The sequence below is a fragment of the Myotis brandtii genome, unplaced genomic scaffold, assembly GCF_000412655.1.
Source record: "Myotis brandtii unplaced genomic scaffold, ASM41265v1 scaffold383, whole genome shotgun sequence".
NCBI lineage: Eukaryota > Metazoa > Chordata > Mammalia > Chiroptera > Vespertilionidae > Myotis > Myotis brandtii.
The window spans coordinates 2,094,367-2,110,965 of record NW_005364711.1 but is presented as its reverse complement, the minus strand read 5'-3'; the positions used below and the strand labels follow the sequence as shown (position 1 = coordinate 2,110,965).

The 16,599-nt window shown below is 43.6% G+C and overlaps 1 long non-coding RNA gene across 1 annotated transcript in view; it reads right to left on the bottom strand.

Moving 5' to 3' along the window:
- LOC106727181 overlaps nt 1–10,274 on the bottom strand; it is a 17,520-nt gene extending 7,246 nt beyond the window's left edge. Inside the window, exon 1 of the long non-coding RNA XR_001363349.1 lies at nt 10,239–10,274. This is a non-coding gene — a long non-coding RNA (uncharacterized LOC106727181). The remainder of the gene's footprint in view (nt 1–10,238) is intronic.
- Nucleotides 10,275–16,599: the final 6,325 nt, after the last annotated feature.

The following is a 16,599-nucleotide window of genomic DNA, read 5'->3' as shown; positions in this document are numbered from 1 at the left end:
CGGTTGATTTGCATATTATGCTTTTATTATATAGAATGTGTGGGTTTTTTGTTTTGCCTTCATTTCTCAGTGGAAGGAAATCTCCAGAAAAGCAGAGCTTAACACATTGTAGACTAAGTAGTTTTATTGCTAGCTTTACCCAATAGCCAGATAAGTTTCTAATGAGCAAGTACAAAATACGCTTTACATAAATGTTAAAGGCGCGCTTTAAAATTAAATACCCATTGCATTTTGAAGTTATTTATTACATGTTCTTACAAGCTAATATCTTTTTAAAGTATGATACTTTGTAAAGCACTGTGTAATATGAAACGAGAATTCTCGTGATCCTTCCGCAATGTGTTGGTTAGTATCTCCAGTGCCTAGCACAGAGCCTTTTACTTACTAGCATCTCAGTAAATTTCAGATACCTGTAAGAATGAATGAATGTGAATCAATATTCTATTTCACAATGAGACCTAATCATGCTTTACAGTGGGACCAACATCTTTCTTTTCTCTGTCACTAGTTAACAAAACTCTCTTAGGAAGTTTTTCTCAATAAGGACCTTTCTCTGTAAGAGGAAGTAAAACATTTTAAACAGACTTAAATTCTATAATAACAGCTAACATTTGTACAATCCTTTGTAACTCACAAAACACTTTCTTATACATTTACCATTATTTTCCTGATATTATAGGGGTGGGGGGAAGTCCAGAACTTCTGTTCTTTCTTAGTTGCCCATATTCACAAAATAACGCAGGACAGAACTAGGACTCAAACCCAGGTGGCCGGCACTCAGTCTGCTGGCCTTCCCTCTGCCGGCCTCCTGCCAGCCTCATTACTCTCTCTCTGTCTTGCAGTCAAGTCACTCCTGCCAAAATCTGGAGATGATTTTCGGAGGAATTCACCCTGCAGGAGAAATATCGTTTGACTTAAAATTTGATTGAATGTGCAGCTAAATTAACACGCTGGAGAAAATCCATTTTCTAGCAGCAGCTTCAGTATGCATGTTCAACAATTACCAAACACAAAACCATGGAAATAGAGCCCAGGACAATGGGAGAAGCAAAGTAATGGGAGCCATTCTCTCCAACCCGGTGGAAAGCCCACTGCTATCCAATTAAGGATGGGGGGGGGCACCCATGTTTTTCTTCTCTGGAGACAGGTGTGCATACTGCCTAATGGAAGTGCCCCCACAGAGCTGTTCCGCTCGCTGTCACTTCCCCATGCCAAGGTTGATTTTTATGACAAGCCTCACTGTTAACAGTGCAGCCCAGATGTTCCCATGGCAGCATGTAAGCCGTGGCTGCAGAAATCGGCTTCCCCTCCACAGTCACGCTGGTACTTAAAGCAGGGATTACAAGAGCAAAATTTAAAGTCAGCCAAGTTTTTTTTTTGTTGTTGTTGTTTGTTTTTTATGTAATGACTGTACTGTTTTTATTTAAATACTTAATACATTTTTAATTATTTATTATTCTTTAATGTTTTGTTCAAACAATAAAGATCAAAATTAAAAAAGAGAAAGGGACCTAAAAGTGTAAAAGAGAGAAGGGGTGGGGAGAGAAGGGAGAGGTGGAGAGGAGAGGAGGGGAGACGGATAGGGGAAGGGAGAGGGGGGAAGAAGGAGGGGAAAAGGGAGGAGGGTTGGGAGGAGAGGAGTAGAGAGGAGGTGACTGGAGGGGGAGAGCTATGTTCCAGTGTCTTATGTTATTAATGAAAATAAATTCAAAGATTCAATTTCTTTTTCAATATTAAGATGCTGTGTAATTACAGCATTTCTCATTCCCATCAACTTCCAATTGCCTTCCCAGCATGCCTAGGAAATTTGAACCTATTCCAGGGAAGAAGTCTAATCAAGATGTAGCTGCTAAGGTCATAGCGAAGGAACTGCTCACAGCAAAGACAGGGAAGACCAGCATACACCGCACTGGGAGATCTGCTGTCTCCGTATCTGCCTCCTCAGCAGTTTTCCTTTCTCTTGCAAAAGTTTGAGCAGGGGGCCACGCTGCCAGGCCAAGCATGTGTGAGCACAGTTGACTGTTGCCCTCAAATGCAACCTGCAGACAGTGTCATCTGAAGCACAGTCCGTAAGGTTTCGAGTTCTTATTGTGCTGTGGAACCGTTAGCATAAATGGCAAACAGTTCACACGAAGGGCGGAATGACATTTACACGATCAAATCAAGATGTTTCTTTTTTTTCTTGCCCATCACTCTTCAGTATCATTTGTAATAGTGTCAATAATTTACCTTTCACTTGGTCAATATAATCAAGACACACAGACATGGACACACACATATCCCACCCCCCCGCCCCACCTCCACACACACACACCAATGGTGACAGAATCAACTCAAAAGCCAAGTGAAATTATGCCCTTAGCTCAAATCCTCTTCACCACGACTCAAATCCCTGCTTCTCTCTCACTAACTCAGCCTTTTCCACATTCTGCTCCTGTGGTCCTTCAATCTCGGAGATACCTGATCCAAATATCTATACAAGGCTCTCCTCAGGCCTAATCTCTTAGATGCCTGAGAACCCAAGGAAATCTAAATAGATATTGAATATCAGGATTTGTGATGGTTGCTTATATACGGAAGATCTCATTAAAATTTTCAAGTAGCCAGTCTCACATTGTACACTTTTTTATAAACACAGAAGTTGAAGTTTAAAGAATGACTTGCTCAGGGTGACAAGAGTAGTCAGTGGTGACACTGGCGGGGAGTTCAGACCCCAAATTCCATGTTCCTTCCATGGCAACACAGAAAAATTTGAGGTTGGGGCTGCAGATACCCCTGCTGCTTAGGCTGAGAGAATGTAAGTGGCATTGCTTACTTCTGACCAGCATCTTATCCCTTGGGGTCCTACTGCTCCCCTACTCCATGAGTTCCTTTAGAGATAGAAAGTATTGATTCTTTTTATAAAATCTTTATTGTTGAAAGTATTACATATGTCCCCTATTTTCCCCCATTGACCCTTGAGTTTGGATTTTCATTTACTCTGTACACCCTCCCCCCCATCCCAGGCCTTCACCACCCTATTGCCTGTGTCCATGGTTTATTGAATATATGCATACAATTTCTTTGGTTGATCCCTTCCTACCCACCCACCCTCCCCTACCTTCGCTCTGAGGTTCGAAAGTCTGTTCCATACATTTTGTATTGGTTCTTCTCTAATCATAGCCTCTCCTCCTCCAAAGGCTGGGTATGTGTATGTTTCAAGGTCGTCCAAGCCTGACACTGCATTCCTTTGCAAAACTGAATGGCCCAAGGGGTGGGCATGAGAGCCTAGCCAGGTCAATGAGCACCCAGCTTGGCACAGAGGGGAAAAGCTCTCCTTGCCCACTGAGGTTGCTAAGCTGGGACAGTGCGATTCAGGAGCTGCTGGGAGTTGTGTTCCCTGCCTGGCTGCGGGAAGGAGCTCATCTGCTGTAGTTGAGAATAAGGCAGGAAGACCAGATGGCAAGCTCTTTCGTTTCTTTGCACTTCTGCATGTATGGTTCTCCGCATCTAGAACACCTGTTTTGCTTTTCCACTCAAAAACAGAAAAAAGATAGCTGACTCCTCTCTCATCTCAGCTGTCAGTTCCTTTAGGAATGGTGTCCTCTTTCCCCCTGTTGCGTTCACTGCCCCTGCTCTGGACCCTCTTAGCATCTGTACATCTCTGTGCTCACACCTGTAGTTAAGGTTATCACACAGCATTGCAATGACTGCGTACTGTCCTTCCCACCCTCTACCCGATGCGCTCCTCATAGAGAGTGAGTGTGTGATGGTCATCATCGCGCTCACATCACTTAAGAAAGTAACAGGTACATAACAGGTGCTCATTGATTGTAGAAAAGATGGATAGTAGTGGATTTTAGCTGGGTCTTTGTTTGAAAACTATTTCTCAAACTCTAGAAGCTGTTGAGAATTATCCTCCACAAAGAAATAGAGGAAGAATTATCTCCAAAATTCTGGGAAATTCCAAATTCTTTGAAATACTCATGGTTTAAAACTAGAACCAGTGGAAATTATAGGCAGATATATTTTAACAGACTATAAGAAAAGAATTTCTATCAACCACATGGTTTTAATATTTTTCTTTGTCTTTGGTGTTTTAATAAGCTTTACTATGTTCTGTGTGGATGTGGCTTTCTTATTATGATGTTGATAGCACTTCTTGAAAATGTGATTTGATTTCTTGGTCAGTTTTGTTAAATATTAGTCAGCATGCCTGCAAATATGCTTCTGCCCCATTTTTTCCTTTCCTTTATTTCTAGACTCTAGCTACAAGTATACTAGACCTTTTCACCATGTCCTTCTATCCTCCTGTTTTTCATGCTACTCTCTTTTTATATGGGAGGTTTGACTCTAATTGCATAAATCTTAAACTTTATCTGGAAAAGTAGATGCCAGATAATAGTCAAGGAAATGTTTTAACTTGTAAGAATTTGTCTGTATACTATAAATTAATGAAACTATATGATGCTGAAGTAAGAATAGAAAAATATATCCATATAACAGAAAAAAATCAAAAATTGATGGTTATACTATATTTATTATATACTATATATAAAAGGCATATCACCTAAAATAAATGGCAGATGAATTAAAGATTTCAAGATTCAAACTATCATAATAGTGAAGTAGACAAATCCTTCCTAGGTAACACAGAGTATGAACAAATAACAGATTATCTGCATTAAACAAAAATATTATAGGGCAAAAGAGTAGTGTGAAAAGGTAAACAGGTAACAATAAACAGGTAAATAATCAACTGGGAAAGGTATAAATGGCAGACATTTAGAGAGAGAGGGAGACATATATATAGAAAGAGACAGATACACACTCATATATACATATGATTATATATAGGTGTATATATCTAGAGAGAGAGACAGACAGACACAGAAACAAAGAGACGGCGGGACAGAGAAAGCACTCTAGCGTAGATCAATAGAAAGATAAAAAGACACACTATCCAATAGAGGTGAGAAGGACTGAGGTCATTGATGAACCACAGATGATCTCCCCAGCATGCTGAGCCCCCGCATTTAGAATGTGAGGACACGGAATCACTGACATGCTGTCTAAATCTAACTTTTGTCGAGCTTTCTATGTCATTAAACGTTAATGAGAAGAGCCTGAGCAGAGAAGAAGTCTCGCTTATTAAGCTCATTTTTTGCTCTATTTTCATTTCATAGAGAGATTCATATTCAAAGCCAGCACAAGAAAGGAGTGCTCATTCTCCTTTATGGAGTAATATGCTTGTTTTGTTTACTTTAAATTGGGTTTAAATTAGGCCTCAGAAGGAGGGAAGTCATTAAAATCCTGATCAGCGAGGTTGGCAAGTTGCCATCCGAAAGGCCTGTATTATTTCCTTTATAGGGTTCAAAGAGAAATAATAAATGCCAAAAAATAAGATTATGGTTTTGCTAGATGTGCCAATTTATAATGTTTTCATCAAATTACAAACTCATAAAATTAGAAAGATAAAGAAGAAAAGCTTCATTCTTGGTAGGTAGACTTGTTGCCCCACTTAAAGTTTATAAAATCATAAAATTAGAAAGATAAAGAAGAGATGAATTCTAGATAGGCAGACATTGTGTGTTTTCTTCTAGTATTTATGAGGATACACACATGTGAACTCATAAACACATATGTGTGTGGTCAAATTAGTATCACACCTTGTGCATAAATTTTTATCCTGCTGTTTTCCACTTACTCTGATATTATTACCATTTCTTCAGTCATTGAATATTATTTGGAAACAAGATTCTTTTTTATTTAAATGGCTACATATGCTCCATCATAGACTAGACATAAATCACCATTAATTAGAAGTCCCCTGTTTTCCACCAATCACCATTTTAAGTAATGGATGAGAATTAACCATGTTTAAATATAAATTTGGGCTTCAATATCTCTTTAGATTTTTAGAAATTGAATCTCTATATTCAAAGAAGTGCCAATTGTAAAGATTTTAGGGTACTTGTGAAAAGCCCCCATGAAATGTCTTACTGTGCGACTCCATGAGAGGGAATATGGGCCAGGACCTCACCTCACCCTCACCAGCCTCGAGCATCGTTCATTTCAATCATGCCAATTTCTGTGTGTCCTTTGCACATTTTTATGTCAGTGTTCGTGTCTGTGTAATTAGATAGTTTTCTTTTTAATTGAAGGCTATTTGCCCTTCATTTTGTTTGTTTGCTAATGGATTTCCCAGTTTGTCATACACCTTTTTATTTTGTTTTTGGTGTTGGCGACAAACTACTTACCATTTTAGGGGGTCAGATATAACAGCCTCTTTTTAATGACCTCGCCTGTTGCTTTTATACTTTGTCTCATCTGTCATTAATTAGTTTACTATCTGCCAATGCTTTCTCCTTGTTTTTAAATTTCAAAAATATTTAATCCACATGAAATCCATCTGCTGGGAAGTATAAAATAAGGATCTAAATTGAGTTTCTAAAATAGGTTTAATTGCCTCAATATTAGTTTTTGAACATTCCCTACCCTGTTGTTTGTAAATTTTCTTTCATCAGGCATTGAATTTATTCACTCTTCCAAAGCTCTCCATCCTGTTTCACATATCCCCCTTTTGCTTTTTTGCATCTTACCTAAAAATTAAGGTGGTTGGGTAATTTGTTTTGATATCTGATGGCTCAAAAACATTTTAATACTTTTATTTACATTTTTTCACTATGTCTTCATGTTTATTCTTTCAGATGACATTCAGAATCCATTTTAAAAACTTCCCCTACAATTTACCCTCCCACTGAAATAATGTGAGCCTACAGATTATTTGGGGAATGCTTGTTTTCTATACCTAGTACTTGGGAACATAGTTTAAATCTGCTATTTGCTATTTTCAAGTTATGTGACCCTGGCAGATTATTTGACCCCCTTCTAGCTTCATTTCCTCCTCTGGACTCTAAGTTCCATGAAGGCCAGGTCATGGTGCCCTCATTCATTGTGTCTCTCCAGTGTGGCACAAAGTAGGCACTCAGTAAATATCCCGCCCTGCTGGCATGGCTCAGTGGTTGAGCGTCAAACTATGAATGAGGAAGTCATGATTCGATTCCTGGTCAGGGCATATGGCCGGGTTGCAGGCTCAATCTCCAGTGTGGGGCATGCAGGAGGCAGCTGATCACTGATTTTCTGTCGTCATTGATGTCTCTATTTCTCCCTCTCCCTTCCTCTCTGAAATCAATAAAAGTATTTAAATAAATATCCGTTGAGCATGAATAGATGATTGGGAACATCCATCTACAGTCTATCCAGAAATATTATGAGGCTATAGATTATGAGGCCCAAAACAAAGAAAATACAACGTGTTCAATCCAGTTCAACTCAGTCAGTGAGCTGAGCGATTTTCTTTCCAGGCACCTCAGACTAAAACTTCATCAGGGTTCTGCTCATCCCACACCCAAAGGGGTGTCTCATAGTGGGAGGAGCTTTGATGGGACGGGGTGCCTGATCTGCAGCCTTCCTTCTGCATTCATTGGGATTTTCTGGGATGGAATGCACCCCACATGTACTCTGTTCATGACCCCGGGCCCCTTCTGCGTCTGTAGGCATGCTCCATCCTGCCTTGCCTCCGGCCAACGGGTCCACACAGGTCATCCTCCTGAGTTTTAGTATCATAGAATTGTACACTTGAAACCTACATAATTTTATTAACCATGTCACCTCAATAAACTTAATTTTAAAAAAATGAAAATTAATTGATTGATTGGTTTAAAAAATAACAAAAATAAAAAAAACCTCCATCTTTTTTTCCCTACAAAAATAAAAGGCCTTAGATTCCAAGACAAACACCTCTGGCCTGAATCTCAAGAGGCTATTTGGATTTTGTTTTTAAAGGAAAGAAAAAAATAATTTGCCTCTGTTCTAAGTTCTGTGTGTCTCCCTTTAATGAATGCTCTCAGAGGCCGAGAAGTCGAAGGAGACTGGATCATGGTGTGAAGGGAGGAAACAAACTTTAATACGCATGTTTCCAATCTTCGTTTATCTAACAAAAGTCACTACACGGACACCCACTTCCTCTCTACTCTGAGCCAAAGAAAAGGGAGCCAGTGGTTCCGCAGTTTCCGAGCCTGAGGGTGGGGAAGGAGGCTCTATAGCAGATAGACATGTACACGTCCATCAATTTCAAAGGAATGCACTTCAAAGCGAGTGAGGGGGTGGAATTCAGCCAGGAGACATCTCTTCCAGGTCTTCGCTCTCCTACAGCTTAAGTAGCCCTGGAAGCAAAGGAGAGAAATAAAGGTCGTCTCACCCAAATGGAATTATTGGTGGAAGCAGGACCAGCATTAAGCATCCAGAAAATTATTTGTTTACATGCAGTTTTAATTTGATAAATTTGACCATGTGAAATGAATGACAAAGACTGTTCTGTCCCCATGGGTCCTACGTATTGGACAGTGAATACATTTTAACTTTTTAATGAGCGAAGCCAAATGAATATGCCGCCAACCTGAAATGACTTTGGGATTGTGAACTGGGGAGTGCAAGGTCCTGCTTCTATTCATTAATCAACTTGAGGTGATTTAATTAAGTTGTCCTTCGAGCTTCAAGAAGGTGAGTTGAGACAATGAGGCATAACTTGAACAAAATTCTCCAGCAACTACAAGATAAGTAGGGGTAAAGTAGGAATCTTTCCAAGATAAAAGGAAAATGCAATTCTTTCCAACCATGCATTGTCTGTTTGGGACTAACATGTGGAAAAACAATTAGACTTACTTTGGGTTCTTGTTCCTCAGGGCAGAATTAGAATTATGTTTTAGGAGGGAAGGTTTTTTTAAATATGTTTACCCTCAATTCTCCCAGATCACACTAGCATGGAAGGAGCAGGGAGGGAACCAGAGAGGATGAGCTGAAGGTCCAGGCAATAATCCCAGTGGCTCGGATTGAATTCACATCCCCAGTAGAATTATCGGCCCCTACATTCTCTGGTCTCCTGGGACTCATTCATTGGCTTCTTGCGTCAGGCTTTCCTGGCTGTCGTGTTGTGACCTCAGTGTGCCACATGGTGGCCTTGACCATCAGCTCTTCTTTGCCGCCTCAGCTGTATCCTTAACCTCAAGGCTGTCACTGCACTAGCTTGACCTCCCCACTTCCAGTGAAACAGGGGAGGGTCCTCCCAGCAAAATTATAACTTCTTTACAATCAATAAAGTGGGACGTGCAGTGATTTTGTTTCCATGTTTGTTTTGTCAGCAGGGCAACCAGATACCGTGGAAAGCATTTCGCTATCCCCAAGTTTTCTTTGATAATGACTTAATCTTCCAAGAGCAGAAATGCATCCGAGGTCAGCCACCTTCTTCAAGGTCTGCCCTGATTCTCCTCCTCGCTCCCCGCCTTTGGCACGCTTCCACCCTCTATCAGCTGGGAAGGTGCCTTCTGTTGGCCATGCTCGGTCCGCTTTGCGCGTGATGTCAGGTGGCGGGTTTGGGGAAGCGCCAGAGGACTAATAAACACTGGTTCACACTGGCGCTGGAGGGCTGGTAGTTCCCGGTGATCTCAGGCTGCTTTCCAAGCTGTTTGCTGAAGCTAGGAGGGGGACAGCGTTCTGGGTGAACGCCATCCACACACCACCTTCCCAGACTCAGTGCTGGGCCCCGCCCAGCCGTCAGCTTCTCTCTCTCGGAAGCGATGGAAGAAGAGGTGCAGTTACATCCTTTGGAAACCTTTGACTGTCTCTATCTGATCCTGGCTTCCTCTCATGAGGCAGACAAACCGAATCCCCCAAAGCTACACATGTCAGTTATGGCCTCTTCGTATTCCAGGGAGCAGGGCCACCTGAGGACACCCCCTCAGGCTCTGGAAAGTGATAGATTCAAAACACACCCAAGTGTGTGCACCCAGCCAGGCTGACGTCCTCCACTCCCCACGCAGACCTATGAGGACCTTTCTCTGCACCGGCCTCCTGCTGTGTCCTCTGCATGGGGCGCACTTCCCATTCCTTCGTGGCTTACCTGCTGCCAGTGCCAGCTCAGGGCAGCCTGCTCCAGGAAGTGTCCGTGATTTCCCCATCCAGCATGTCCAGCTCACTTGGCGCCCATTCTGTTATCTCTTTGGACCCTCTCTCCTTCCCTTCATTGTAGGTACAAATGTATATGCCTTGCCCGGCCAGCGTGGTTCAGTGGTTAAACGTGGACCTATGAACCAGGAGGTCACAGTTTGATTCCTGGTCAGGGCACAGCCCAGGTTGCAGGCTCAATCCCCAGTGTGAGGCGTGCAGGAAGCAGTCGGTCAATGATTCTCTCTCATCACTGATGTTTCTATCTCTCTCTCCCTCTTCCTTCCTCTCTGCATGCCTTAACTCCTCCACTGGACTGTTGGCCTCTTTACAGCACAGACAATGACTGGTCCACCTTGATTTACCCCCTAGGTCCTCAATGAATGAATGAAGGATGTATCACCCTAAAAGCTGCCGGTTTCCTGGTGCCCAGCGAAAAGCAGCTCGCCTCTGTTTCTCCTGGGACACTTCCTAAGCCAGCTTCTTTCCAAACACACTAATTCCTGCTGCCTTCCGGCTCCCAGGACCTCCCTACTGAGCTTTATTTCTCAGGATCAGGGAGAGAGGTTTCTGGGTTCTTTCCTAGCGTGTTCTTCCCACAAATTCACCTCACACCACCGTGATCTGCAGGCAGGGAGAGGTGCTAGGCATTGGCCATAAACAACAGCTCCTCCAAGTTCCCCCATTTCCTCTTCAATCTGAACCCATCACAGGACCTCGGTCCAGTCACGTTAGGGGGAACCTTGAGCCCCCCATCCCCCCGTGGCTGTGCCAGCTTCACAGGGAGGTGGGTTGGCACAGTGGAAAGTGCAGCAGCCCGGGAGTTGAGAGCCCAGGTCTCCTCTTGGCTCCCTGTGACTGATTTCTTTTTTTGGTGTTAATCCTCACCCAAGGATATTTTATTTTTTCCATTAATTTTTAGAGAGAGTGAAAGGCAGGGAGGAAGAGGGGGAAGGGGAGGGAGAGAGAGAGAGAGAGAGAGAGAGAGAGAGAGAGAAAGAGGGAGAGAGACATTGATTGGTTGCCTCCCACAAGCACCTAGACTGGGGCCGGAGATCAAACCTGTAGCCCAAGTACATGCCCTAGACCAGGAATTGAACTGTTGACCCTTCAGTAAGCAGGCCACTGCTCTAATCATTGAGCACACCGGCCAGGCCTGACTGATTTCTTGAAGAGCCATTTGTCTCTTCTCTGTGAACTCAGATTTCTTCTCTGTGAATTCAATCCGTGCCTTCCAAATTTTTTCCAGCCTCATAACCCTTTGTTGTAGTGCAGTCTTACATGGAAACGAAACGAATACAATAACTAAAAGCAGAGCTGCCCTGACTGAAATGAAAAGGGGTGTGGCTTGCTCTTTCTTGCTTAATTTCTTTCCCCCATTTCTCCTCCGCCTTTCCCTGGGAGAGTCCCTTGGAACCTCCCATTGCCCTACGGGACAGAGTTTGAAACTAGAATGAGACCTCTTCATCTGAGTTTCTAATCCCATCATGTGGACATCGCTGACCGCCCAACACTGAGGGGAGTTGAGGGCAGCACAGGGTCATTTCCGGCGAGAAAAACCTGCCACCTGCCCAGGAACCTTTCACCTACATGTGCAGACAGACCACGGACCAACATCCCGGCCTCACTGTCTAAGGGCAGGGACCGTCCTTTAGTCGCCCCTCATGCTCAACACTTAGCACGGAGGCTGATCAAAGCCGTCATGTCTCTCTCACCTCTGATGACTGTCAGGAAGTCTGAGTTGCTTCCTCTGCTTCTTCTAATGAAGTATTGAGTTCCACCCGCTTCATATCTAACTTAGTGTTTGTGTCTCCATCTCATCGCCATGCTGCAAGATGCCTGACGGCACGGATAGTATCTTACTCATCTCGGCACCCCCTCAGGCAGAGTTCAGAGTGAGCCCTGGGTGGGAGGTTGGGAGAATCCGCCCAGAGGTGTTAAGAAAACGGCCTAAACACCACAGCAGGAAGGTTAAGTGGGCAGAGGACAGTACGTTTTAAGTTGGGTCAGGCTAGAACACAGCACCAGACTCAGGTGGGCAAAAGGAAGCCTCAGGAAGGTGTGGCTCAGGGGTTGAATGGTGAGCTATGGACCATGGTGGGTCACAGTTCAATTCCCGGTCAAGGCACATGCCTGGGTTGCAGGCTCGAGCCCCAGTGTGGGGCATGCAAGAGGCAGCCAATCAGTGATTCTCTCTCATCATTGATGTTTCTATCTTTCTCTCCTCTCCGAATCAATAAAAATATTATTTTTTTTAAAAGAAGGCAGAACAGTGCAGGGGTCCTAAGTGCCAGAAAGACAATGGTTCTGGTGACCAGCTGGGCAACTTCTCTGCCTCAATTCATCCTTTCTCAATTTGAGTGGAAAATATTACTCACTTCACGGGATTCTTTTGAGGATGAACAATCTAATGCATTTAGAGTAGTCAGCATGATGCCTGGCACATAGCAAGCACTCAGATGTTAGCTATTCTTATTTCATAATTTTTCTGTGCAATGCCTAAAACAGTGTCCCAAATAAGTGTCAATGTCTCAGAAATATTTGGTAGGTCGTTCCCTTTGGGGGGTGTGAAAATAGCTATAGTTGGGCAATGTCTTAGTTGCTCAGGCTGCTACAACAAAATACACGATTGAGGAGCTTACAATCAACAGAAATTTATTGCTCATAGTTCTGGAGACTGGAAAGTCCCAGATCAAGGTGACAACAGGGTAGCCTTCTGGTGAGAGCACCCTTCCAGCATATTCCTAGCCCAACATTGTCCTCAACAGGTGAGGAGGGGGCTTGGGGCACTCTCTAGAGTCTTCTTTATAGGAGCACTAATGCCATTCATGAGAATTCCACCCTCATGACCAAAGTACCTCCCAAAGACCCCCTCCCCGCCCCTCTGTCTCACTCACACACACACACACACACACACACACACACACACACCTCTTCCATTTCCAGGTTTCCCTCAGGGAGAATGCTGCAAACAATACGTCAGGGGTCCTCAAACTTTTTAAACAAGGGGACAGTTCACTGTCCCTCAGACCGTTGGAGGGCCGGACTATAGTTTTAAAAAAAAAACTATGAACAAATTCCTATGCACACTGCACATATCTTATTTTGAAGTAAAAAAACAAAATGGGAACAAATACAATATTTGTATTTGCATGTGGCCCGCGGGCCGTAGTTTGAGGACCCCTGCATACGTTGTAGTGAGCACTCTTGCCTGTGTTCCTCCTGGTGATCCCTGAGCTGCCATGGGGGAGGCGTTCTCATCACTGTTTCCCTGGAGAAGCCCGTGGTGGGTGCTTGAGCTGAGGAAAGCCTGTAAGAAAATGTTGTGCATGAATCGATAAAGTAACTGTTATTACTGTGGACAATGGACTACAAGCAACAATGTCCTAGTTCATATATTTATGCCCTTGCATTTAAACTTCCCTGGTTTTGTTAAGCTGAATCCATCCTTTACAGAGTGAAAGTGAAACCACTCTGTCCCACTTCAGGTTTCTAAACTAAGTTCACTTTTTCTGTTAATAAAATCTGTGTGACTGGAAGGTTACACTCATGCTGAGCGACTATTCCTCCCTGTGCTAAGATGACTACTATTCCTGTGATTCTAGATTGTTGGGAGAATTAAATAAGCTCTTACAGGGAAAGTGCTTAGACTAGTGTCCTGCTCTATTCTAACAGAATAGCAAGCCCTCAATAAATATTATTGGCCATCCGCATTCCCACCGTCAGTTTCATTCCTGGTATTTCCGCTTGCCCACTGTAGTCTGAATTTGGTGAGCCAACCTGAGGGAAAGGAAGCCACCACATGTTCAGCAGTTGTTAAAAGCTGTTCAGGAATATTCCAGCTCCCGTATCTTCCTGGCACCAGGTAGGACTGCACCTACTCAACCACTGTGGTTGGGTGGGGCCAGGTGACTAGTTCTGGCCACTGGGTTGTGAGTAGAGCAATGCATGTCACCTCCAGGCAGGAGCATTTAACTGCTGATGGAGGACCCACCAGAGCTCTGTTGTCACTGCGAAGGAGACCACCTATGTTTCAGATAATGGTGGCTCCTTCTATCTCGGTCCCCAACTGAGAACAAGATGAATGAGAGTCCCTGCCCACCTGCCATGAATATAGAACATGAGCAAGAGGTACTAGTCAATCTTGACTCTTCCAAGCCACTGGGATTTGGTTTGCTTGTTACTATGACTAACCCTAGCCTAACCTGACTGATACACACCAGTAACTTGATTATCGAAAAACAAACTCTTGTGTTGTGAGGGCATTGCCAAAGAAGGAAACCATGGCTTATTGATAACACACAAAGGCTCTTTACCGGTGGTTGTTTCTGCCATAGCATTTCCAAGAGAAAATGTGGGGGAAGGGAAAAATAAGGCTCCTCCTTCAAGTATGCTCATCTCTGGGCTCCCAACGTTGTGGTCCCTGCTAACATTCACTTAGCGATAAGGTGGCCAGCCTCAAACATATGCCTTATCCTCACTTTGACACTCAGGGTCACCAACCCAGGCCACTCCTTCAAAGTGACTGTTCTACCAACTGGTTTCAGTCAGTACCATCTCAATCATCAGAAATTTTCAAACAATATTGAACATCAAAAGAAAGGAAAAGGGAGTTTCCAGCCCTTTTAAAACTTGGTTCCTTATGCAAATATGCTCAACCCCGCCCAGCAATCTTGAAGCTCTCTACACCTGGGGAATGGGTAGCTTTGTCACGCTACCTAAAGGTGTCTCCCAATTCCCACGAATCAGCATCACCCCATCTCCTGCTAAGGTGTGTGGGTAGTTGCCCGAAATCAGGCCAATGACTATGGGGAAGATGTTTGCTTGCTGCCTCTGGGAAAGAAGCATTTTCCTTAAGTGAGACCTGCCCAACGCGTTACATGAAGCAGACACCACCATGGAAGGCATGGCAGAGGGATGTCCTACATCCTGGGGACATTGCTTAACTGCTGAATCAAACTACCCCTGAAGTCTGTCCTATCCTGGTTCAGTTAAATGCACTTTCTATTCAAGCCACTTAGAGTAGGAGTTTCTGTTACTTGCAACCAAATATATTATAACTGACGTACATCTAATAACCAGAATGACGATAATAGCTGTATTACAGATCCACAGAGCAATTGGGAGTAAAGCTTAATGAGGCATGTACAATTGCTTTGTAGGTTTTATCATGCAAGTGTCTGTTGCTGAGAGGTCTTCCCTTCAAAAGACAGACTTGGAGAGGATCTTAAAGATGTAGAGTATTTAGCCCTAGCTGGTTTGGCTCAGTGGATAGAGCGTTGGCCTGTGGACCAAGAGTCCCAAGTTCGACTCCGGTCAAGCATGCAAGAGGCAACCAATCAATGTGTTTTCTCACATTGATATTTCTGTCTTACCCTCTCTCTTCCACTCTAAAAATCAATGGAAAAATATCCTCAAGTGAGAATTAAAAAAAAAAAAAAAGATGTAGAGGATTTGTTATCTTAAGAGTTGGAATTTTTTCTTAACAAAGTTTATCAGGAAGGTTGCATTTTTAATATATGAATTGAACAGAATAGGAAATGTGGTCAATACTATACAAACTTTTAGAAGGAAATGATTTGCATAAGACCTGGTGCTCAGTGCAGAGTTAAGTGCTAAATAACTCTTTGTTTTAAAATTTTCTTTTTAAAAATAAGTTAGTCATGCAGGCACAAAATTTAAGAATTACAAAAGTGTGTAATGTAGAGCCAGTCTCTTTCCTTCCTCCGACCTCTCAGTCATCCAAATAGCTTCTTTCAGGTTCTGGTTCATGATTCCAGAGTATTCTATACATTTACAAATAAGTGTGTTTCTATATATACATACACACTTACAAATATGCACATATTTATATTTTGTGTACATATACAATGACAAATATATGTCATATAAACGTTAGCACCCCCCACACACTATCCTGCTCCATTTTATTGACATTTTTTAGATCACAATGGATCTTGAAGGTCTCTTCATATCGGCGCCTACAGAGCTGTCCGTCCATCTCTTAACAACTACAGAATTCCAAATGCAGCCCCGCTGGAATTTATGTTCCCATGTATTTGACCGGGTTTATGGTTGGGCATTTAGAGTTTCCCATCTTTGCTGATGTCAGTGATGCACAATGATTGTCCTTCTGGGGCGACATTTCACAGAAGTGGGAGCCCATCTGTAGAATAAATTCCGAAGTGGTGGGAACTGCTGATTCAAAGGGCATATGCAGAGTAACTTGAATGTTTGAATTCATGGATGTTAAATTCGGTACATTCGTGGGAAGCCCCGTGGGGCGCCAAAGCAGCTCTCCAAAGCTGCGGTTATTGGGGTGAGGATTGCGGGACCCGCAGAGCGAAGTCCGGGTCCGACTGGGAGGGGCGCTGCACGCTCTGCCCCGCGGCGGGTCTGCAGCCCCGGGCCCACCCCTGCACCTCTCCACTCGGCGGGGACCTGCGTGCGCCCGCCCGAGCCCTGGACCCACGACCCAGCACGTGCGATTCCACGTGAGCCTCCCGCTGGCGAGCAGATGGGGAGTGCGCATGCGCCTGCAGCTGGGAAAAGTAGGTCAGACTCCTCCTCTCACGTGACCGCTCCCCTCAGCTACCCCGGCGCCTCTCCGCCTCT